The sequence below is a fragment of the Chiloscyllium plagiosum genome, chromosome 15 (assembly GCF_004010195.1).
Source record: "Chiloscyllium plagiosum isolate BGI_BamShark_2017 chromosome 15, ASM401019v2, whole genome shotgun sequence".
Lineage (NCBI taxonomy): Eukaryota > Metazoa > Chordata > Chondrichthyes > Orectolobiformes > Hemiscylliidae > Chiloscyllium > Chiloscyllium plagiosum.
Genome location: NC_057724.1, coordinates 20,964,426 through 20,989,901, shown reverse-complemented (window position 1 = coordinate 20,989,901; position 25,476 = coordinate 20,964,426).

Below are 25,476 nucleotides of genomic sequence, written 5' to 3'. Positions count from 1 at the left end.
ACTCAGCACCACCTTCCTAACCTGCAATCTTCTTCCTGACCTCTCCGCTCCCACCCCCACTCCGGCCTATCACCCTCACCTTTACCTCCTTCCACCTATCACATTTCCAACGCCCCTCCCCCAAGTCCCTCCTCCCTGCCTTTTATCTTAGCCTGCATGGCACACCTTCCTCATTCCTGAAGAAGGGCTCATGCCAAAAACGTCGATTCTCCTGCTCCTTGGATGCTGCCTGACCTGCTGCGCTTTTCCAGCAACACATTTTCAGCTTGTAAACATATAAATAGAACACTCATAATATGTTAGTGTCTTGATGTCCACTTACAATGCCAAGGCATACAAGGCTATGGGGCCAAGTGCTGGAAAATGGAATGTGAATAGACCATTGTTGCTTTTGACAGGCACAGACTCAGTGAGACAAAGGCTGTGCTTCAGACCTCCATGACTCAATGAGGCAGAGATGTGCTTAGATTAAGCAAAGCTCATTGGTGTCCATTAATAGCTTCCTTGATCAAAGAATGCAGACAGTTGCTAAATATTGAATGAACCTGAGATTTTGCGGAATTTATCGAGGATGAAGGCCTGGATGGTCTAGCACTAAACTAGAGCTACCAGATAACTACTCAGACTTCCTTTGCGGGAATGTCAACAGCTAATTTCCCTCCATTACTTGGGAAAATAGCAAACCATGTATAAATTAAATGAGATTAAGTATCTATAAGATGTTACTGCATGTAAATAGGCCCATTATCATTAACTAATGAGCTTCTCATCTCATTGTTAAAACCTTTTTGAAAATTTGATTGTTATTCCTCAACATCAAGAAGTTAATTCTCCAATATTGCCATATTTTCCCAATTGACTAGATGTCATTCAGGGGCTGGGAAGATTCTGTTCATAATTTGTTTCTCTCCATTTGCACCTAATGGAGCCAATAATATTGTGGAATAGCTACACAGTGGGCCTTTGTAACATTACACAACTAACAATGTCATAGAGTCATAGAGATGTACAGCATGGAAACAGACCCTTCGGTCCAACCCGTCCATGTCGACCAGATATCCCAACCCAATCTAGTCCCACCTGTCCGCACCCAGCCCATATCCCTCCAAAACCTTTCTATTCGTATACCCATCCAAATGCCTCTTAAATATTGCAATTGTACCAGCCTCCACCACATCCTCTGGCAGTTCATTCCATAAATGTACCACCCTTTGTGTGAAAAAGTTGCCCCGTAGGTCTCTTTTATATTTTTCCCCTCTCACTCTAAACCTATGCCCTCTAGTTCTGGACTCCCTGACCCCAGGGAAAAGACTTTGTCTATTTACCCTATCCATGCCCCTCATAAATAATTTTGTAAACTTCTAGAAGGTCACCCCTCAGCCTCCGACGCTCCAGGGAAAACAGTCCCAGCCTGTTCAGCCTCTCGCTATAGCTCAAATCCTCCAACCCTGGGACAATAAAGGAAAGCATACTAAACACCTTCTTCACTATCCTATCTACCTGCAACTCCACTTTGAAGTCTTCATAGACACCATGGTATTACAATGAAACATTAGAAACTATTATTAGCATTTGCATAACAGTGTTCTGAGGATATCCAGGCATATGACCCATGTATATTGCTGCAGAGGTACTCAAATATGGAATATGATGACTTTCAAATCTTCTGCACTTACAGGTTTGTCAGTTCTTTACTCCAGTCAGTTAACAATTCCTTCATGGAATCAGATGAAAATAAAATAAGTGGTGTTTACCACATGAAACTTCCAGCATGAACTACATTCAAATGATTTGGAGATGCTGGTGTTGGACTGAGGTGTACAAAGTTAAAAATCTCACAACACCAGGTTATAGTCCAACAGGTTTAATTGGAAGCACTCGCTTTCGGATCACTGCTCCTTCATCAGGTGGTTGTGGAGAATAAGATTGTAAGACACAGAATTTATAGCAGAAGTTTACAGTGTGATGTAACTGAAATTATGTATTGAGAAAAGACCTTGATTGTTTGTTAAGTCTCTCATCTTTTCGAATGACCATGTTGGTTTTAGTTCTTTCATGTGTAAATCGCAGAACTTTTTAAAAGTTACATTTTCAAGTGAATTTTAACAATTGGTGTCATGTCAGCCCAGATAATGTATCAAAGGTGTTAACTCCCTGTGTGAGGTTGTCTATGCCACAATGGTCAGACTGATTCTAATCTAAAAAATGGATTTACAGAATTTTACATGGATTCATGCAGTTTTTGAGCAACGTAAAATGTAATTCTGCAAGTACAAATTCATCCCACAAACTTATATGTGTATATGTGCATGTGTGTGTGTGTGTGTGGAGGGGGGGGAGGGTGTTATAATTGCCTGTGTGTGGGAGTGTATATGTGAGTGTATGAGAGAGGATCTGCATGAGTGTGTGTGCCTGTGGGAGTGTGTGTGTGTGTCTGTGTGTATCTGTCTGTCTGTGTATGAGTATAGTGCAATGGGGTCACCTGTAGTGTGACATGAACCCAAGGACCCAGTTGAGACCATCCCCATGGGTACCAAACTTAGCTATCGGCCTCTGCTCGGCTACTTTTTGTTGTTGTCTGTCCCGAAGTCTGCCTTGGACTTCGGTCATCTGACGGTCCGAGGTCAAATGTCCTGGACCACTGAAGTGTTCTCCGACTGGGAGGGAACCCTCCTGGCTGGTGATTGTTGTGCAGTGCCCATTCATCCGTTGCCATAGCCTCTGCTTGGTCTCTCCTCAGGACATCCTTGCCTGCAGCATATGAGATAGTCAATGTTGGCTGAGTCACATGAGTACCTGCCATGTACATGGTGGGAGGTGTCCCCACGTGTAATGATGGTATCCATGTCGACACTGACACGTCTTGCAGCATCCACCGTGACAAGGCAATGATATTGCCCTGAAAGTCGGGCAGTTTGCTGTGAACAATAATCTGTTTGAGGTTTGGTGGCTCTTTAAAGGCGAGCAGTGGAGGTGTGGGGAAGGACTTGGCGAGGTGCTCATCCTCATTGATAATGTGTTGCAGGCTGTGAAGAACATAACATAGTTTTTTGGCTCCTGGGAAGTACTGGACAATGAAGGGGACCCTTCATTTTTAACTTTGTACATTCAAATGAAAATAATATTAAACTATTTATAGAAACAGTCAGTATATAGAGTCGTACAGGACCATAGGACTGCTTTCTCATTAGAGATAGGCAACCGGTGTTGAATTTAACTGGAATGTCACCACATTTCATGTGAGGGGCAAGGTTGAGAAGGTGGGACCTTCATGGTGACAGCAGCTGGATATGGGAATTGAACACATGTGGGTGATGTCACTGCATCATAAACCAGCTGTCCAGCCAACTACTCCAACCAACCCCTTTGAGTGTATTGCTGTGGCAGGATCACTGAGGAAATGGTCAACTAACTTGCTGACATCAGGTCATTAACAGCATTACTTTGCTTAAAAATGTGTTGCTGGAAAAGCGCAACAGGTCAGGCAGCATCAAAGGAACAGGAGAATCAACGTTTCGGACATGCTTCATTCCTGAAGAAGGGCTTATGCCTGAAACGTCCATTCTCCTGTTCCTTTGATGCTGCTTGACCTGCTGCGCTTTTCCAGCAACACATTTTTAAGCTCTGATCTCTGGCATCTGCAGTCCCCACTTTCTCCAAGCATTACTTTGCTGCCATCTGGGGCTAAGGAGGAAAACCATGGCTGAAACCATGCCAAAGTGTAATTATCTTTCTAATCATTAACTAATAAAGACAATTTACTATTGGATTGTTCTGATAAAAAGTCACCAGATTTGAAACGTTAACTCTACTTTTTCCACTCAGATGCTGCCAGACCTACTGAGTTCTGCCAGCAATTTTTGTTTGAGTTACAGATCTCTAGCAATTCTTTGTTTTATATTACTAACAAACTACACAGATGAAAAGGAACAAATCTGTGCACAGATTTGCCTCACTTTACTGCAGAAGCTGCAATTAGCCCCACTATTCCAGTGTTTTGCCATTGGCTTGTCTTCCTGATTGCTGTCTGGTGAACATTTCCAGCATGTACAGTAGAGGAGTGAAAGTATGGTCACTCCAGGCATACTCCTGAACATTCACTACCTTGGCTCGTACATGAGGGAACGTCACTTGTACAAAGAAAAATCAAGTTACAGGAATATACAGAACTGTTTTGGATCCAATGAAGAAAACTGGAATGAAAAAACAGATAATTAAAAAACTGCATTAGCAAGAAATCTTTATATTGTCACAATCCAAGTCAACAAAATTGCAGTTATTGATTCATGCTGACTAAGGATCAAACTTCTGCTCGATGCCTAATTTTGTTAAAACAGCTAAGATCAGGAATTTGGCCTTTGTAAAAATCAAAGTTACTTTTGCATTAAGATTGCATTGACACCATGTCAGCAATGTGTTGTCACAGTCTGGGTTTAAACTTATCTCCTGCATGGTTGGCATTTTAATTGTCCTGTCAAAAGCCAAGCTTGGCATATGCATTGTAAGGTGCATGCACAGAGCTTTCTCAAAAATTACAATCTTTGAAAGGATAACAGTATTTTTGTTCTAATTCTTTTAAATTTGGACCACATTTTACGGCATGTAAAGAAATATCTATGGAAAAGCCACAAATATTAGTATACTAGCAGAAATTATATCAAACATAAATATTATATGTACATGCTTTTTTTCGATTATGGTAGAACAGGCGTTAAGGGCTAGGAAGCTTCCTCTTGTTATTTGTTTGCATAAACTATTGCCTTGTAATTACATCCTCCTACCAATGGAGGTGCTACTATGCTGCCCAGCAGGACAGATTAACAGCCATTAAAAAAAGTATGGAAGGCATTTTCAAGCACATGTGGACCTGGGAATGTAGAATGAACGTAGAAAATAAACTAGCGTACATGACTTTAAAATAATGATATGGTTATATTTACATATCCTGATGCAATTATCCCTTGCACCCTTGTCATTTCACCTCCCAATAAAACGCTTGGTTGTCACATCAAATGTACCACAAAGGTAAAGGCTTCAAATTTGCGAGTACTAAATGGGAGATTTCAAATTATCTTGGATACAATATCTGACAGCCATTTAGGGCAGAAATAGAGCAAATTATTCTTTGGCCTTTTACGAATGTTGTGCAACAGTGACGCTAAGAAAATTTTGCGGAATACAATCACTGTTTATACATTGCACTATTGTCAATAATAACATAGTCATCACCAATGGATTTGAATAATTTCATAAATCATAATACTTCCAAAAGCAACACGATGATTTATGACAAATGTGTGGCCAAGCATTTTCCTTTAAAGTGGGAAGAAATTGTATGAGCACTTCTGGGGAAAAGAAACATACACAATCACTGGGCTTCATTGACTACATTGTACTCTTTAATTGGTTTACTTACTGATTTTCAGTGTGAGTGGTGGAGCTCAAAGCTTTCAATTAATTCACAAACATCAACAATCATATTCAAACTAGATTTTCCTGAAAAAGGAAGCATTTTTTTCAGAATGCTAATAGTGCAGAAATGTTAAATACATTGAATATTTCCAACACAAGACATTAAAAAATATGTTCAATGGAGTTCTTTAGAAAGTATGAGGCAAGATAGGATGCAAATTACATATGCAATCACATTTAGTGGAGAAATCTTGAACCTTTACAAATCTTCGTCCATTATTGCTGTACAGAGTATTCAAACTGCAGTACATGTGAGGATGTGCAAGCTGCTGCATTTAAAATAATCATATTATACTTACTTCATTCAACCTATAGGAGGACCTTGTTCCTTTTACACCGCACTCAGGCTGGTGTCTGATGGTCTGCTGATTACTGTGAAGGTCTCTCTCCAGCAGGCTCTGAAACTTCAAACACTTGGAATGCCGCACTTGGGTCACTCCGCTGGAGAGAGCACTGAGCCGAACTCGCTGTTTATAGGATTTTCCTGCTCCTCGGGTGCTGCCTGACCTGCTGTGCTTTTCCAGCACCACTCTAATCTAAACTCTGGTTTCCCGCATCTGCAGTCCTCACTTCTGCCTCGCTGTTTATCGCCTGACCAGCGAGTTGGCCCTTATCTCCACATAGCAATCACGGCCTGGGTGATTCCCCCTCTTGTGTGTGTGGGGGGGCGGGGGAACGGCCACCCGGTACCTACCCACTCGGGCAGCACCCTCAAGAGGGAGAAAAAGAGAGATCAAACTGCTTATCCTGGCCAGCAATCCCCCTTGAGTGGGCGGTTTGAACTATCCGGATCACCCTCCGGTCCTGACACTAGAATTATTGTCTGGGATCTGCTGTGAACTCAGTCAAGCGATATACCCAGAAGGAGCAGAGATGCGACTCAAATATAAGTTCAAAATTACCAGTGAACTTTATTACAGAAAATTTCAACTTGCCCAATCCACAAGATACCTTGATAAAACTTATATTCTACACTATGCTGTAAAAGATAAAAAAACGGAAGCGTACACAGCTCAATTTTTTAACCCTACACAATTTACAGGGTACTTATACTTTAAAAGTTACATAAATCCACCCCCGCCCATGCCTAACCGATTACCCCAGAGTATGAGTGTTCCAGGCCAGCAAGGTCTCTGAGGGACTTGTTGCTTGTCTGGTGGGGCTCCCTCTCCGCTTCGGGTGTTGCTCCAGCTTTCTGAAGGCCGAGGTTGCAGACAAGGTCGAGGTCTTCAGCCCCTAGAGGTTGGTGTCCAGAGGAGCAGCGAGCTCAGAGCGAGGAGAGTGTAAGCAAAAAGAGAGACGGTTTCTGCTGCCTTTAGCCTTGCGATTTCAGAAGGGGCCGACGGGCTCCGGCCCTCAGGTCATTTCATTTTCCAAAGAATCTCCAGTTATTGTTGAGACCAGTTTAATCCCATCAGCCGTGGAGACAAAAGTCAACATCGTCCCAAAATTAAATGTTGATAATCTCATGGAGCCTCCCAAACTGTTTTCCGATTAGATCAAATCGTTATCTTATCAACTGGATAGGCTCACAGGTTCACAGTTTTGAGTCCGTTACTATTTCTATGCCTGTCCCTTGGTACAATGTTTGTTGGGCGCCAGCTTGTTGATTAAGTTATCTCATACCTCTGAGGACCTCTGTCCCCAAAAACAAGTGTAAGGCCTGCTGGGAAATCCTGCCTGTGCAGATGCCAAGGTGGTAACAGCAATGATTGCAGATGCTGGAAACCAGTTTCTGGATTAGTGGTGCTGGAAGAGCACACAGTTCAGGCAGCATCCAAGGAGCAGCGAAATCGACGTTTCGGGCAAAAGCCCTTCATCTCTCATTGCAACTCCCAGGTCATTTCCTTTGCCCTGAAGCTCTTCAACCATGTTGTGAAACAAACTTACTATGCTATTTTCTCCCTGCCCCCACCCTCCTCTCACTTATCTCTCCACGCTTCAGGCTCTCTGCCTTTATTCCTGATGAAGGGCTTTTGCCCGAAACATCGATTTCGCTGCTCCTTGGATGCTGCCTGAACTGCTGTGCTCTTCCAGCACCACTAATCCAGATGTCAAGGTGACCAATTCTCCAGGAAGACCATTTTCCTTTCAAAGCCTGGCGATTGCCCTGAAACTGCTACAAACCATAGAAAACATTTTCACCAACTCAATGAGGGAATGTGTGGAACCTGCAATTTATGGCGTCCATGCATCTACTTATAGTACAACATACATAATAATCAGCAAATACTGAAATATTCCCTCATCCGGATTCAATAATACAGGTGTTATTTACAGACAAATTAAAACTGCAATGTCAAATAGGTAATTTGTTTTTTTTTGACAAATGATTACAGTTATGGAAGTTATGATTAATTAATTATCTGTAAGTGATTATCTGTAAGTGGTAACAAATCTTTGTAGTTAATTAATTTCTTAACGATTGTGTTAATAGAATATGATAATTAGGTGAGACATACACTTACAGCAGGTAATGATATCTGTAATTCAAGTCATCTTCATTAAACTGGATGAGATATTTAACTAAGGTTCCCACTGTTAAATAATTATGTGTTTATTTAAACATTGACAGTCAGCAATTAGCAATCAGTAAAAGTTTTATTCAGACTATTTTGGGTGAACATCTGATTGAGTGATTGTACACATTTTCAGTTCCACGTTTATTGATGAAAGTAGCAGTTAATCAATGGGAAAATACACAAATACGTTATATTAACAGCATAACTGAAAAGCTGGTGAAGATGTAAGTTTTATTTTCACACCAACTTATCTTTATCAAACAATCGCAGGTCCACTTTACAAAACTACATTTTACTGCTGATCATGGGATAAATATTTTGCTGCAGTACAGACAGTGTCTGTTAGCACTCCAGATGGAGTATTCTCAACAGAGGCCTGTCATAAGATAAATTCAGACATCAGATTATAAAAAAACCTTGCATCAGGTGGCTGGTAAAAATCTTAAATGTGAATCAGAATTTCTAATTGCCATTGAGTCAGGGTAGTGTGCAGGCAACCAATAGAGGAACAAGAAAGTTAATTAGTATAATGAGGAGATCTATCTCTTACATATCAATCAGTTTACATTTAACTGAACAATATTAGGCATTGAGAAACTGGCACATGATATAGGGCTTCTGGTACCAGAGATAATGGCCTTACCATTTAGCTGCAGCATATGAAAATACAGACATATGAATTTGGAGCCCTCACCACCCCAAGTTGGCTCCACCATTCAATAATAGCACAACTAATACACCGACCCTGGTAAGCCTTCACCTCCCTTTTCAAGTATTTATCTACTCTTGGTCTTAACAATATTTAAAGAATTTGCTTCCGCTGCCTTGAGGAAGAGAATTTGCAATGGCTCCAATTTGCCCAGAGCAGGTAAAAAAAATTCTTATTTGTGTAAATGAGTGACCATTATTTTTAAACTGTGACCTCTAATTCTAGACGTTCCTCACATAAAGAAAAATTCATTCCACATCAACCCCGTCAAGACCCTTTATGATATTATTTGTTTCAATCAAGTTGCATCTTACACGTCTAAACTCCAGCAGATACAAACATGAACTGTCCAACATTTCCTCTAGGTATTAGTCTATTTGGTATTAGTCTACTGAACCTTCCCTGAACTGCTTCAAAGATATTTCCATAAGATGTTACACCAACATTGTACGCAGTATGAAAACCAAAAGAACTGCAGATGCTGTGAATCAGAAACAAAAGCAGAAGTTCCTGGAAAAGCTTAGCAAATCACAGTACACATTGTTTCTAGAAAACTGTGTACAATCTCACCAAAGCACTGAAGCACAGCTTTCCTACTTTTATATACAATTCCTGCCAATGAACAGTAACATTCTATTGGTTTTCCTAATTATCTGTTGTACCTGCATACTGACCTTTGCAATTCATGTGAAAAACCCTGGCTTCTTTGCATCTCCGAGCTCTGTAATCTCTTCCATTAATTGTGATGTATTTTTCCTACCAAAATGGAAGGATTCACACTTTCATCATAATACACTCCATTTATCAGACATTGTATGCTCATTGAACCTATCTATATCATTTTGTAGCCTCCTTATGTCCTTGTTGTTTACTTTTTGGGGTAACCTTCTGTCAGAGAGATTAGCCCAATAAATTAGAGATCACAAAGCACAGATTGAAGTGAAATTGACAAACAGTTTATTAGTATGCTGATATGGAGGAAGAGAAATTGACTAAGCTGAAACAGCACAGTCTGTCCAGGTAGCAGAGAATTCTCTTCCTTGAGCTGACGAAGAAGCCAGGTTTTATAATAATCTGGTACAATAAGGTTAAGTAGAAATGGGGAAAGATACAATGTTTTGGGAAATGGAGTGACCTAGATACAATGATGATAATTGGAAAACAGTTATCGAATGAATGTCCTGGTTCTTGATACAATGCAACATCCTGACAGTATCAATGGGTCCGGAGATTCCAGTCCTCTTCATAGGTAGGTGTTAATGTCTCTTTTGAAACAGTTAGGTGCTTCCATTGTCTTGTTCTGGGAGCAATGCTCTTGGTCGTGCCTCTCTGTCTGACCTGTTCTTTGTGTGTGGCTTTGATATTGCTGGATTATGAGACTGCGCTCGGGGCTTTGGGACAGCTGTGTTGATCTAGCATTGTTAATGGGTGCTGGGAAGTGTATTCCCTTGTCTGCGAGTGCTGTCTGGTTTTGCTTGTCAGCCTGCTTGGTCCCTGCTGAGGCATTCTAGGTGTTTTTGGTATAGTTTGGCCAAGATTAGATTAGAGTCCCTACAATGTGGAAACAGGCCCTTCAGCCCAACCAGTCCACACTGACCCTCCGGAGACTAACCCACCCAGACCCATTTCCCTCTGACTAATGCACCCAACACTATGGGCAATTTAACATGGCCAATTCACCTGACCTGCACATCTTTGGATTGTGGGAGGAAACCAGAGCACCCGGAGAAACCCACACAGACTCAGGGAGAATGTGCAAACTCCACACAGACAGTCACCTGAGGCTGGAATTGAACCTGGGACCCTGGTGCTGTGATGCAGCAGTGCTTACCACTGAGCCACCATGCCACCCCAAATTGGTTAAATATAATTTACAACTCATAAAACTTGTTGCCTGTCTTTGCTGACTTGCATTTTTCTAATGATTGTACGGTAATATCTTCATTTTTTTCATCTTATGAAATTTTCCCTATGTCAGAAGTAGGATAATTGACGTAATTTCTGACTTTGCCTCTGTCCCTTCTTGAATAAAGGAGTTGCATTCACTGTTTTTCAGTCCAATTGAACTTTCCACAAGTCTATAGAATTTAGAAGAAAAAATGCATCAATTATGTGATCACTCTTTTTAAAACTTTAAGATACAGTGCATCAGGATCCAGGGACTCATCACACTACTCCAGCAATTTGTTCAATGTGACTTCCCTCGTGATTGTAATTGTCTTAAAATTTGGTTTATCAATACTCTGATTGCACTATCATCCTATCTCCACTTCGGCAGCAAAAATAGGAAGGAAGATTATTATGTTGATTTGCAATAAACTGCGAGAGGGAAATGTGCAACAGGTTCTAGGTGTCCTTGTACACCAGCTGCTGAAGGTAAGCATACAAATATTCTTTTTCATTCACTCATGGGTTGTGGGCATCAGTGATGGGGCCAGCTTTTATTTCCTGTTCTTAGTTGTCCTTGAGATGGTGGTGAGCTGCCTTCTTGAACCACTGCAGTCCACTTGCTGTGGGTCGATGCACAATGCTGTTAGGAAGGGCGTTCTAGAAATTTGACCCAGAGACAGAGAAGGAAAGGTGATGTATTTCCAGATCAGGATGGTGAGTGGCTTGGAGGGAAATTTGCATGGGCGGGGGAGGTGTTTCCAAGTGTGTGTGCCCTTGAATTTGTGGATGAAAGTGTTTGTGGGCTCAGAAGGAACTGTGGAAGAATCTTTGGTGAATTTCTGTGATGCATCTTGTTCATAGTATGCTCTGCCACTACTGAGAGTTGGTGTTAGAAGGATTGGATACCTGTGGATGTGGTGCTAATCAAGCTGACTGCTTGGCCTGGATGGTGTCAAATGCCTCAGGTGTTATTGGGGCTGCACCCCCACAGGCAAGTGGGGAGTATGCCATCACCTTTCTGACTTGAGTCTTGTAGATGGTGAACTGGCTTGGAGATGGTCCAGCAAGCAATAAAGACAGCAAATTGTATGCTGATCTTCATAGTGAGAGGATTAGAATACAGGAGTAGGGATGTCTTGCTGCAGTTATGGAGGATCTTAGTGAGACCACATCTGGAACATTGTGTTCAGTTTTGGTCTTCTTCAAAAGGATGTCTGTGTCTGGAGGAAGTGGTGTATGTGTGCGTGCATGTGCATCACAGTCTCAGGATACAGGATAATCCATTTAGAACTGAGTTGAGGAGAAATTTCTTCACTCCGAATGCAGTGACTCTATGTCAATTTTCATTACCACTTAACACCAAAACATTGTACAATTTGAATAAAAGAAGTTGGATATAGTCCTTGGGCTAAAGAGATCAAAGGATATGGGGGAGGGGAAGGAAGAAAGAAGGAACAGGCTATTGGTTTGGATGATGAACCAAGAATGTAATGAATAGCACAGCAGCTCTGAAGGGTCAAATGGCCTATACTTGCTCCTATTTTTATGTGGTTTTATGTTTTCTGGTCCATGCACCATTCCAACACAGCCTTCTAAGGTTCACCATCGGCCTTCCAATGTCTTTATTTCTCTTCATGACTCCCTGATCCTAGCTTCAGCTCTGCCTTTGGCTCTAAACTCAGACCTCAGCGCCTCATCTGTCTCCAATCTCTCACGACTCTGGGCTTTCTTATTGCCTGACTCTGCACTCTTCTTATTCTTTTCCAGGTCCTCCTGGTTCTGGAATCTAATCTTACTTCCTGCAACCTAAGTCTCTGTTCTATCCCAGCTTCCCTGAGCTACCCGAGTGCTGAAGGCTGACTCAGCTGAAAGTCAATCTGATTGTCTGTAGCCGTGTAACAGAAATAAAACATGCTAACCTGGCAGCACCATTAACATCTTCTGAGCTTCTTGATCTCTGAACATCTTCTGCTCCCCACAGCTCTGGCTTTGAGGTATACACTATTGCTTCAGTTTCTCAATTAGAAATTAAAATTATTTAAGTTTAATGTAATGTGGTGAATAAACAGTGCTGGAAAAAAGATTACATTAAAGACCGGTACAAAAGGACAGAGCTCTAACCTTCTTGCTCTGATGCCGTACAAAATGAGATGTCAGAAACCTGTGGTTGTATTGCTCAGCTCAATGATAAGAGCAAACGTAAAGATCATTCTGTCCACCGACCCTACTCCACCATTAAATTATATCATGGCTGACCATCCATCTTAATGCAGTCTAGTGCTTCTTGTTCCAGGAGGCCCCTGACAATATTCCAGCAATAACCTGCTCACTTATAGTTTGGGTTCTATCAAGGTCATTCAGCTCCTTACTGCATTTTACAGCTTTGAATCAATCATGGACAAAAGAGCACAAGTCCAGAGGTGAGGTAAAAGTGACTATCCTTGACATTAAGACAACATGTGACCAAGTATAGCAACAAAGAGACCCAGAAAACCTGGCGTACATGAGAATTAGTGGATAGCCCTCTTCTGGTCAGAGTGATACCTGGCAGCAGGGAAAATAATTGTGAATATTTGAGAACACTGGACATTGCTTGGACATTGTTGCAGGAGTCCTTGTAGTCATGTTCTGCATCAAACCAATTTCAGTTGCTTCACTACTGACCTACCTTTCATAATAAAGTCACAAGTGGTTGAGAGCTGATTAAAAGTTGTTATTGTTCCTCTTCGAACAGAGAGGGTATAGCAGATGTTTCAAAAGAGCAGCTCACAGTTGAATTTTCCTGTAATTATTGGAGGGAAACTGTTTCCGCTGCTCAGAGAGTTGTAAGAGATTTAAGATCATTAACAAAGAATCCACAGTGGACACTTTCTTTCACTGGAGTTGTGATCTGGACAGTATCATCTGGTAGGGTGATTCATGACTTTCAAGAGTTTGATAAATACTTAAACAAGATAAATTTCCACAGCTGTGTGTTCCGAGCAGGGGTGTGAGGTCGTTTGGTAACACTTCCAAAGACACAAATAAAATTACCTCCTCCTCTGTTGTAATATTCTATTATTGACTCTTTTCCTTTGAAAATTGTTACTCGATATAGATGAGGACAATCTCTTTCTCAATTGAAAGCTGTTGTTCTGTTTTTCTTTGAATCTATGGCTTACTGAAATATTGAATGTTTAATTAACGTTTATTAGCCTGTCATTAGTCTATCACTGGGCAATGCAAACTGATTCCTCAGAAAACCAGTGAGCTCAAAGTTGTATTCTTATTGCAGAGGTCAGCATTTCAAGTTTACACAGATTGAACTGATTTTGTCACATCAAAATTTCTTAAACAGAAAAAGGCAACTAAAGGATATTGGGAAAGCAAAGTGTTAACACTACATTTCCAAATTACATCAGCATGAACTGAAAATGGGTGCCATTTCATTCCAGCAATTGATACCATGAAACTGAAGAGTGAAATTAATGTCCACCAATTTCTTGTTATCTTTATTGCCAAAATGATGCTAACAGTCAAAACAAGAAAAGGTTCTTGATGTCAATGCAGATTACTTTTTCTTGAATTGATAAAAATGGATATGAACACTCAATTGTGACAAAATTCTTCCATATTCCAAATAAGTTCAAGTTATTTAAGAATATAGAAACAGGAGTATGCCATGTAACCCTTCAACCTCCTCTTTGCTTCAATTCATGGTTGATCGGTATTTTAACTCATTTGCCTGCCTTGGCTCTGTGACTTCTAATATTCATGCCTAAAAACATATTGTTGGAACAATACAGATTGTTCATGGACAGATGATATTTCCACTTGCTTGATGGACTAAGTAGTTTGTTTCTATTCAATAACAAACTGTGGTTTTCCATTAGCTTGGACTCAAATGAAAAACTATACTGTTACATCAAATAATTACAGAAATATTGAGATAAGTTTTCAAGAAGGGGAATAGGAAAATCCCTGGCAAGTACAGACCAGTCAGTCTTATGTCTGTGGTCAGCAAGGTTTTGGAAAGAATTCTGAGGGATAGGGCTTATGACTATTTGGAAAAACATAGCATGATTAAAGGCATGGCTTTGTGTGGGGTATGCCATACCTCACAAATCTTATTGAGTTCTTTGAGGAGGTGACGAGACAGGTCAATGAAGGTCGAGCAGTGGATATGGTGAATATGGACTTCAGCAAGGCATTTGATAAGGTACCTCATGGTAGGCTCATTCATAAAGTCAGAAGGTATGGGATACAGGGAGATCTGGCTGTCTAGATTCAGAATTGGTTGGCTGACAGAAGGCAGAGAGTGGTTGTTGATGGAATGTATTCGACCTGGAGGTCAGTGGTCAGTGGTGTCCCACAGGGCTCTGTTCTTGGGCCTCTGCTCCTTGTAGTTTTTATAAGTAACTTGTATGAGGAGGTTGAGGGGTGGGTTAATAAATTTGCCAATGACACAAAGGTTGGAGGTGCCGTTGATAATATCGAGGGCTATTGCAGGCTGCAGCATGACATAGACTGGATGCAGAGCTGGGCTGAGAAATGGCAGATGGAGTTCAACCTGGATAAATGTGAGAGGATTATTTCCTAATCTAAAATAAAATAACTTGACCTACGCACCCCTTAATTCACTGCTATCCATGTGCATGTCCAGCAGTTGCTTAAATGTTCCTAATGACTGCTTCCACTACCCACCGCTGGCAACGCATTCCATGCATTCACAACTCGCTGTGTAAAGAAACTATCTCTGATGTCTCCTCTGTACCTTCCTCCTAATATCGTGAAACTATGACCCCTCGTGCCAGTCAATCCTGCCCTGTGGAAAAGTCTCTGGCTATTACCTTGTATACCTCGATCAGGTCACCTCTCTTCCTCCTTCTCTCCAGAGAGAAAAATCTTAGCTTAGTTAACCTCTCTTCGTAAGATAAGCTCTCCAATCCAGGCAGCTTTGCACCCTCTCCAAAGCCTCCATATCTTTCTTATAATAGGGTGACCAGAACTGGACATAATATTCCAAGTGTGGTCTCACCAGGGATTTGCAGAGCTGCAGCAAAACCTCACAGCTCTTAAACTCGACGCCCCGGTTAACGAAAACCAAAACACCATATGCTGTTTTAAGAACCCTATCCACTTGTGTGGCAACTTAGAGGGATCTATGTACTTGAGCACCAAGATCCCTCTGTTCCTTCAAACTTGAATGCTGAATATAGGATTAAAGACAGGATTTTTGGCAGTGTGGAGGAACAGAGGGATCTTGGTTTTCAAGTTCTTAGATCCCTCAAGGTGCCACCAAGTGGATAGGGTTGTTAAGAAAGCATATAGTGTTTTGGTTTTCATTAACAGGGGGATCAGGTTTAAGAGCCACAAGGTTTTGCTGCAGCTCTACAAGACCCTGGTGAAACCACACTTGGAATATTGTGTCCAGTTCTAGTCGCCCTATTATAGGAAAGATACGGAGGCTTTGGAGAGGGTGCAAAGAAGGTTTGCCAGGATGCTGCCTGAACTGGAGGGCTTGTCTTATGAAGAGAGGTTGACTAAGCACAGACTTTTCTCTCTGGAGAGAAGGAGGAAGAGAGGTGACCTGATTGAGGTATACAGTGTATTGAGTGGCATGGATAGAGTCAATAGCCAGAGACGTTTCCCCAGGGCAGGATTGACTGGCACGAGGGGTCATAGTTTTACGATATTAGGAGGAAGATATAGAGGAGATGTCAGAGATAGGTTCTTTATGCAGAGAGTTGTGAATGCATGGAATGCATTGCCAATGGTGGTGGTGGAAGCAGAGTGATTAGGGCCTTTTTGAGCAACTGCTGGGCATGCACATGGAAGCAGTGAATTGAGGAGTGAGTAGGTGAGGTTATTTCATTTTAGATTAGGAATAATCCTCCGCACACAACATTGTGGGCTGAAGGGCCTATTCTGTGCTGTACTTTTCTATGTTCTATGTTCTAAATTAAAACAAATCATAACTTGATTATGGGATTAATGATAGCTTAAAGTCTTCCAGATGTTTCAACATTGCAAAGATAAATTGTTTCTTTTGTCCCAGTTTTTAAAAATGTTGACAATAATCCACAAAACATCCTCAACTCAAAACCATTTCCTGTTCTATATGCACTTCAGGAGCCTCTTTCTGATCTATTTCCTTAACTCAGTACAACTTTTTTATATTTCTTCAGTTTGGTCACTTTCTGCCATGCTTATTGCATGATTGTTCTTACAACTCCAGAAATTGCTCTCTTCTCTTCTTAACTCCCTTCTATATTCCTCTTTACAAATATCTTCCTTGGTGTACACTGCCGTCATAGCTCATGTGTAAAAAAAAGTAGATAGTCCTTTTAATGATTATATCTCTTTGATAGGTGCTACCCTATTTATTCCTTTTCAATTGCTATGTTTGAGCTTTGGAATGATTACTGAGCCATTGACATGTTTAAACAGCAGTTAGTTTTCTGTTTTGAACTATAAACAGTTCTGTACACTATATACAGTTCTATATACTATATACAGTTCTTTAAAAAAGTATTTTCCTGCTGAAGTCATGATTGATATCCTTCATCTCTCCATCATGTGTTCTCTTGCCTCATTAGGGGAGAGAGATTTTTCATTGTTTCATATACTAACCATTGCATACTCAGTATTTTAACTGTCATCACACACATCCAAATTGTTTTGTTTTTAATTCTCCAGGAAATGCAGTTAAACTATTCATCGGAATATTCATGAACTAGTTACATTACTGTCGGACTTGCTCAGGATAATGTCTTCACCCCAACTTTTTCCAGTTCCCTCATCAATGACCTTCTCTCCATCGTAAGGTCACCAAGGATTGCACAATATTCAACACTATTCACAATTCCTCAGATATTAAAGTAATCTGTGTTCATTTGCAGCAAGATAGCCATATCCAGGTTTTGGCTGATAAATGTCAAGTGACATTAATGATACAGATGTGCTAGGTGATGACTATCTCCAACAAGACAGAATCTAACCATTTCCCCTTGATTAGTAATGGCATTGACATTGCTAAATCCCCAGCTATCCACACTCTGGTATTACGATTTACTAGAAAGTGAACTGGACTTGCCATTATTACTGCGTCCACAAAAATATGTGAGATATTAGGAGTTCCATAGCAATTAATTCACCTTCTGAATCTCTGAGGCCTATTCACCATCTACAAACAATAAATTAGGAGTGTGAGGAATACTCTCTACTTGCCTGGATGAATGCAGTTCTAACAATACTCAAGAAGCTTGACAGCAAAGCAGCCCACTTGATTGGCACTCCATCCACCACCTCCAGCAGTCACTCCCTCCACTATCGATGTATATGCTGCATACAAAATGTGTTGCAGTAAATCACTCACCAACCCCATAATTTCTATCACCTTGAGGGATAAAAGTAGCAAATACATGGAAGCATTCACCACCTATACATTGTCCTCTAAGCCAAACATCATCCTGACTAGGAAATACATCACCATTTCTTCACTTACATTAGATCAAAATCCTAGAACACTCTTCCAGGAGTTCTGTAGGCGTATCCACTCACCCCGTGGTCAAGAAAGCGACTCACCACCATGTTCTCAAAGCCAATTAAATAAGTGTTGGTCTACTCAGCAATTTCCTCTTTTTGTGAATGAATATATAATAAAATAACTGATCTCACACATTCTGACAAGGTTAATATCCTTTTCAGAAAGTGATGCATGATCAGAGAACTAGCTGTCTGAATTATCAAACATCAAAAAACCAAGTTGATAACAAATAATTTTATTTTACTCTTTCTTTATGACCTTAAAATGATCTAACTTAAAATTATTCAATAAGTTGTGAATCAGACAAGCATGCACTTATTCAAAAATGATCAAACCCCTGCCTAAAAGACTATCCATTAGCTGCTTGGCTTCGAACAATCGCAAGTCTGAAAGCTTTCGCTATGATTGTTCATTTATCATTTGGATAATCCCTGCTGATTCATTCCTGTATTATCTCTTTGTGATTTCTTTCCTGTTTTCTCTTGGCCTAGTTAGCTAACAGTAATATAAAGAGAAAGATGAATCTTTGTTGACCTAATGGACTCTGCCATTTGATTTAGTTTTGCACTAAATCAATGGGATTGGTGCTGACTTGTGAGGTAAAGGATTCTATGGTAGATTAGTCTTTCTTCACTCCTTTCAGAGGTTAAGACCTGAACAGAGATAGCAGAAATATCATAAATTGATTCATAAAGTATTGATTTAGATTTTCTCAGACAGGCTATTTCTCTTCCTTAACAATCAAACTTACAGGAGTGCAATCATTCACCTTGACTCGTGACAGTGGCAAAAGTTCTATTGTCAAAAATACCATGAAGCAACTAATGAACAAAAAAAACCTTTGAATGCCCCTGAACGGAATGGGAATTAAAATGTAATCCGAACTGGAGAAATGCCTGGAGTTGATTGAAGAATAACTAACTGGTTCAAAGTCAACAAATCTTTGGTCTTGATTTTAAATGAATGCTTTGTGAGTGAATTAAAATCAGGCTCTTTGTCTATCGAGAAGACGTTAGTGAAAATGAAAGCATCTGTCAAAGTAAGAGTGATTTCCATCGACAGGAGACACAGATGCAGATTCACTAACACGTGGCATTCTGTCGATTCAATATTACTGTAAATATCTGTACAATGAGAACTTTAAGTTCAAAGTCATATTGGAGGTATGAAAAAGCAGAACTTGTAAAGGAATGTGCTAATTCCCCCGAAAGTATCGGATCTGGGACAGCATTTTGTTTTGTTTACTGTGCCTCATTATGAATGTGTCACCACTGCAGAAAATAAAATATAAAAATAGACTAGATCAACTTTCTCTTAGTTCATTTGTTGCACAATGTTATTGTATTGGTGCACAAAAGAGCTAACCAAGTCTGTATTTATGCAAACCTCAGACCCAAGCAAAAGCCATTGCTGCTGAGCTCCAGGCCAATGTTGATTAATTCTCTGAAACATTTGAGAAAATTGACCTTTCTTTAAACACCTAGACAGCTGTGGTCCTCTTCCAACTGTGTCCCACAGCGCTACACCTCCTCAAATGTCTATAGATTAAGATCAATGGCAAGAACCTGAAAATGTACAACCCCTCAACCAAAACAGACGTAAATGGTGAAATACATTATCATCTACAAAATGTCAACTCAAATTTCACGGACTGAGGGCAAAAATATCTGAGGACAGGGATCTCAATCACAAGATTAAGGCCATGGTTTCTCAGCTGTAGGCTGAATTTGGCTTTCATCTCTTGAAATTTAATCAGCAAAATTTCTTGTCTGCACATCTATCTGTATATGTTTACATAGGTCAGACATCTGATGCAGTAGCCAGATGAACTCCTTCAGCAAAGGAATCCATGTAGAGAAAAGAGAATTATCATGGAAGACATGCTTCCTTTAGAGAGCACTCACTGATGTGTGTTAGGTTTAGATATTGATATGAATATTCATGAATGAATGAAGGAAGAGGTGGCTTTGTCAAGCTGGGAGGGTAAAGTTGGGAGGATTGTGGAAATAGTTGGCAAGTCGAGTGGGTGGTTGATGGTGTGTCAGTGTCAGTGATTGAGGGATCAGTTGCACAGTTACCCAGGAGTTTGACTAGTACTATTCAATCTAGCATTTCCTGCATAGCCACTCAGAGATGTTGGAACTATCAGACGTCTTCAGCTCTAGATCAGAGTTGGAAACATTTTTGGATTGTCTAATGAAGCAGGGTAAGTGCCTCTGGGAAGGTCATACTTCTCAGGCAATTCCCATAAAGGTCAATATCCAGTCTCTGATGATTTGGAGATGAGAAGATCTGGCTCCATAGTTCTTATAACTGTTTATGCGTTTATATGTTTGAGTTATGTTTTCAGTATGCTTCCTCATTTGTAAATGAGTAAAACAAAGCCTGAAAATAAATAGGATCTTGCATACTCCATTAGCCTCCATATCATTGAGTCCTTGACGACAAGGCTAAAATATTGTTGATGAAACATTATAACATGCTGCTGAAGAAAGATTTCTTTTACGACAATAATTATCATAATTGTAGCAATAATTCAGAATGTTGGACATGTAAATAAAGGAGTCTAGATTAGAGAGGTGCTGGAAAAGCACAGCAGGTCAGGCAGCATCTAAGGAGCAGGAAAATCGACATTTTGGGCAAAAACCTTTCATCAGGAAGAGAGGAAGGGTGCCTGCAGAGTGGAGAGATAAATGAGAGGGGGTGGGGTGGGGAGAAAATAGCATAGAGTACATTGGGTATGGGGATGGAGGTGATAGGTCAGAGAGGAGGGTGGGGGAATGCAGCAAAGAGTACAAAGGGTGAATGGAGGTGGGGATGAAGGTGATAGGTCAGAGAGGAGGGTGGAGTGGATAAGTGGAAAGCAAGATAGGCAGGTAGGACAGGCCAAGGGGACGGTGCTGAGCTGGAAGGTTGGAGCTGGGGTGAGGTGGGGGAAGGGGAAATGAGGAAACTGGTGAAATCCACATTGATGCCATGGGGTTGAAATGTTCTGAGGTAGAATATGAGACGTTCTTCCTTCAGGCATCGGGTGGGTGAGGGAACAGCGGTGAAGGAGGCCCATGACTTGCATGTCCTCGGCAGAGTGGGAGGGGGAGTTGAAATGTTGGGCCACAGGACGGTGTGGTTGATTGGTGCGGGTGTCCCAGAGACATTTCCTAAAGCGCTCTGCTAGGAGGTGTCCAGTCTCCCCAATGTAGAGGAGACCGGATTGGGAGCAATGGATACAATAAATGATATTGATGGATGTGCAGGTAAAACTTTGATGGATTTGGAAGGCTCTTTTGGGGCCTTGGATAGAGGTGAGGGGGGACGTGTGGGCACAGGTTTTGCAATTCCTGCGGTGGCAGGGGAGGGCGCCAGGACGGGAGGGTGGGTTTTTAGGGGGCATGGACTTGACCAGGTAGCCACGGAGGGAACGGTCTTTGCGGAAGGCGGAAAGGGGTGGGGAGGGAAATATATCCCTGGTGGTGGGGTCTTTTTGGAGGTAGCAGAAATGTCGTCGGATGATTTGGTTTTTGTGAAGGTTGGTAGGGTGGAAGGTGAGCACCAGGGGCGTTCTGTCCTTGTTACGGTTGGAGGGGTGGGGTTTGAGGGCAGAGGTGCGGGATGTGGACGAGATGAGTTGGAGGGCATCTTTAACCACGTGAGAAGGGAAATTGCAGTTTCTAAAGAAGGAGGCCATCTGGTGTGTTCTGTGGTGGAACTGGGATGGGGAGGAGAGAGGGAGTAAATAAAGGAGCAACTCAATGAGTTACATTGAGACCCATGTAATTACACTTTTCAACAACGTGTTCATGTTGAACCTTATTTTAGGATAAAGAATATCTTCTTTTCAACAAGCTTAAAGCAAAACTAATAGCAGCAAGATTTATTCTAATCCAGGCTGGTTTGTTCCTAATCATTTTGAATTTAGGATATGATCCCCAAAAACAAAATTTTAAAACAAATATGTAGTTCATAATTAAGCTGTTATTAGTTCTGACTTTTTTTCCCAAGTGCAAGGTTTTTGGTTCTGATGACTGGCAGGCCCATTATAAATTAGAATAAAGTGCAACAATTAATGTATTTGCAGCAACATATGTTTCAAACTTGACCAAAACTTTTGCTGTCGCACAATAAATGGACATTATAAAGGAATACTGTTTCATTTGGTTCCATCTGTCTGACTGAAATATAATTATGCCATAATTTTTCTCAGCATGCTCCTTCAAACAGCAAAGTGATAATGAACAAATCATCCACTGGCTGGTGGCTTTGGTTGTGATGTACAAATTGGCCAGGTCATTGTGGGAAACTTGCCTGCTCGACTTTTTGAACTTGATCTTATAATCATGGGGTCTTTTAAGTCCAACTGAGAGTGCAGATGGAGGCTTAACATCTCATTCAAAAGGTGACAGCACTACCATTTCAACATCCCATCTCGATTGCACTGAAGAGTTAGGCTCGAATTTATGCTGAGATCTCTAAATGAGACTTAATGACACAATCCTCTGATTCAAAGGCATGAATGGTATCATACAATCGTAGAGACATATATCATGGAAATAGACCCTTTGGTCCAACTCGTCCATGCCAATCAGATATCCTCAGCTGATTAAGTCCTGTTTGCCAGCATTTGGCCCATATCCCTCAAAACCCTTCCTATTCATCTATTCATCCGGATGCCTTTTAAATATTGTAATTCTCCCAGTCTCCACCACTTTCTCTGGCTCACACACCACCCTCTACATGAAAAGGTTGCCCCTTTGGTTCTTTTTAGAGCTTTCCCATCTCACCTTACACCTCTGCCCCCTAGTTTTCGACTCTCTTACCCTGGGAAAAAGAACTTGGCTTTTCACCTTATCCATGCCCCACCTGATTTTAAAAACCTCTATAATGTCATCCCTCAGCCTACAATGCTCCAGGGAAAATAATTCCAGACTATTCAGCCTTTACTGATACCTCAACCCTCCCAACTCTGGCAATATCCTTGCAAATCTTTTCTGAACCCTTCCAAGTTTAGCAATGTCTTTCCTATAGCAGCGAGACCAGAATTGACTGCAGTGTTCCAAAAGTAACTAAACTAGTGTCTTATATAGCCACAGCTTGACATTCCAGCTCCGATACTCAATATACTGACCAATAAAGGCAAGCATACCAAATGCCTCCTTCTCAGCCACAGCTACATCTCCTGCCTCTACAAGGATCTCAGTGAGTCTGTCTTTCTCTCACTGTGCCCCCCTGGGTCATCTCCTCTGCCCTGAAGGTCTTCAGTTACATCCTGAAGCAGACTGGCTACCACAGCCACATCTCCTTCCTCCGTGCCTGCTTCCTTCTCTATCTTGTCCACTTCTGACTTCCCTTTCAAACAACTATGAACCTGCACCCTAAGGTTTCTTTTGGCTGCAATGCTTCCCAGGACCCTACTATTAAATGTGTAAGTCCTGCCCTGATTGCCTTATCAAAATGCAACACCTTACAATTATCTAAATTAAACTCTATCTGCCTCTCCTCAGCCCATTGATCCATCTGATCAAGGTCCCCTTGTACTGTATATACTTCTTCACTGTCCATTACACCACCAATTTTGGTGTCATCTGCAAACTTACTAACCATTCCATTTGTATTCATACCCAAAATATTTATAAAAATGATGAAAAACAGTGTACCCCGTACTGATCCCTGTGAATCCCTGTCACAGGCCTCCTATCCAAAAAAACCCTCTACCACTACCCCGTCACCTACCTTCAGGCCAACTTTGTATCCAAATGGCTAGCGTTACCTGGATTCCATGAGACCTAACCTTGCTAACCAGTCCACCATGCAAAACCTTGTCGAACACTGCCTAAAGTCCACATAGACAAATCTACTGCTTTGTCTTCATCAATCTTCTTTGTCACCCACTGAACTAAAGTTAACACATAATGAGTAACCTGTGTTGTTTCTCTGCACATCAGGTATTTAAAGTAATTTGGATATTTTCTGCAAGTAATGAGTAAACATGAGCTAGACTTACCCCTTCAATTGCTTGGGAAGCTAGTTGAGGTGGATAACCTCATAACATTTCAAAAGTACTTGAACTGTACTTGAATGGCTGCTTGAAATATTACAATGTTACATCTAGTGCAGGAAAGAGGATCTAGTGTACACTTAGCATGGGTTTGGCAGGGCAGTCTTGATGGACGAAAGGATCCCTTCGATACTTTTGATTCTATGATTGTATGGTCTGTCCAGGATTGAGTCAGGAATAGGTAACATGAGGCCTTTAGGGTAGAATTTCAAACTTTCTGCTCCAATCCTGATCTACTTCTTCTTCATCTACATGGGAAAAATGTCCCTACGGACACATCCTGCATCTCGACAGTGTCACCATATTTCAACACCCCTCTTCCCAGATTATTTTGTGATTTAGAAGCCTGTGGTATGACTCCATTTGTGAACATTTTGGGAGGTGCTGTAAATGTAAACTGTCTTGTCAATGCACTGCTTATCTCTCTCTTGCACCCTCATATTCTCTATGACCCAACTATGTTCTTTTCATGTAGCCCTCCACCCACCCCTCCACGACAGTTGTATTCTCTCCATACCCATTATGTACAGCAACAATGAACTACTAGAAAAGCTGGCGAGTACTGGAAATGCTCATTAAACTGATGCAATAAGCAGATTGGTTTTGAAAATTTCTTTTGAAAAACAAAATTCTTCAACTTACAATTTCACAAATTGTTAAACAACCTCAGCAATTCAATGACAAAAAAAACCCACAATTTACTTTACGTTCCTTAATCTTGTCCACATAAGTGCTCAGGCATTGTCAAATCTCTTTAAAGAAATTCAATTTTTTACAAGTTGATAAAAGATCTTAATCAAAGAAAACTGGATTGCTGCTCCATGTTGTATAATCCGAGCCCTGTGCAATTGGGCCCATTTGCCATTCCTGTAGCTAAGCGAAGTATTCTTAATGAACAACTGGCCAGGCCATTTGTTTTTCCAGATGGTAGCAGTCTGTTCACATATATAAAACAAGGATGATTCCTCTAGTAAATGGAAGTGGACTTTCTAATCTGACAATCTCACTTTCATGGCCAACAGGCAAAGGGCCAGACTGCACTGTCAGGGCAAGCAGGGACAAGGTAGGACTAATAAATTAAACTGCATTTATTTCAATGCAAGGGGCCTATCAGGGAAGGCAGATGAACTCAGGGCATGGCTAGGAACATGGGACTGGGATATCATAGCAATTACAGAAACATGGCTCAGGGATGGGCAGGACTGGCAGCTTAATGTTCCAGGATACAAATGCTACAGGAAGGACAGAAAGGGAGGCAAGAGAGGAGGGGGAGTGGCATTTTTGATAAGGGACAGCATTACAG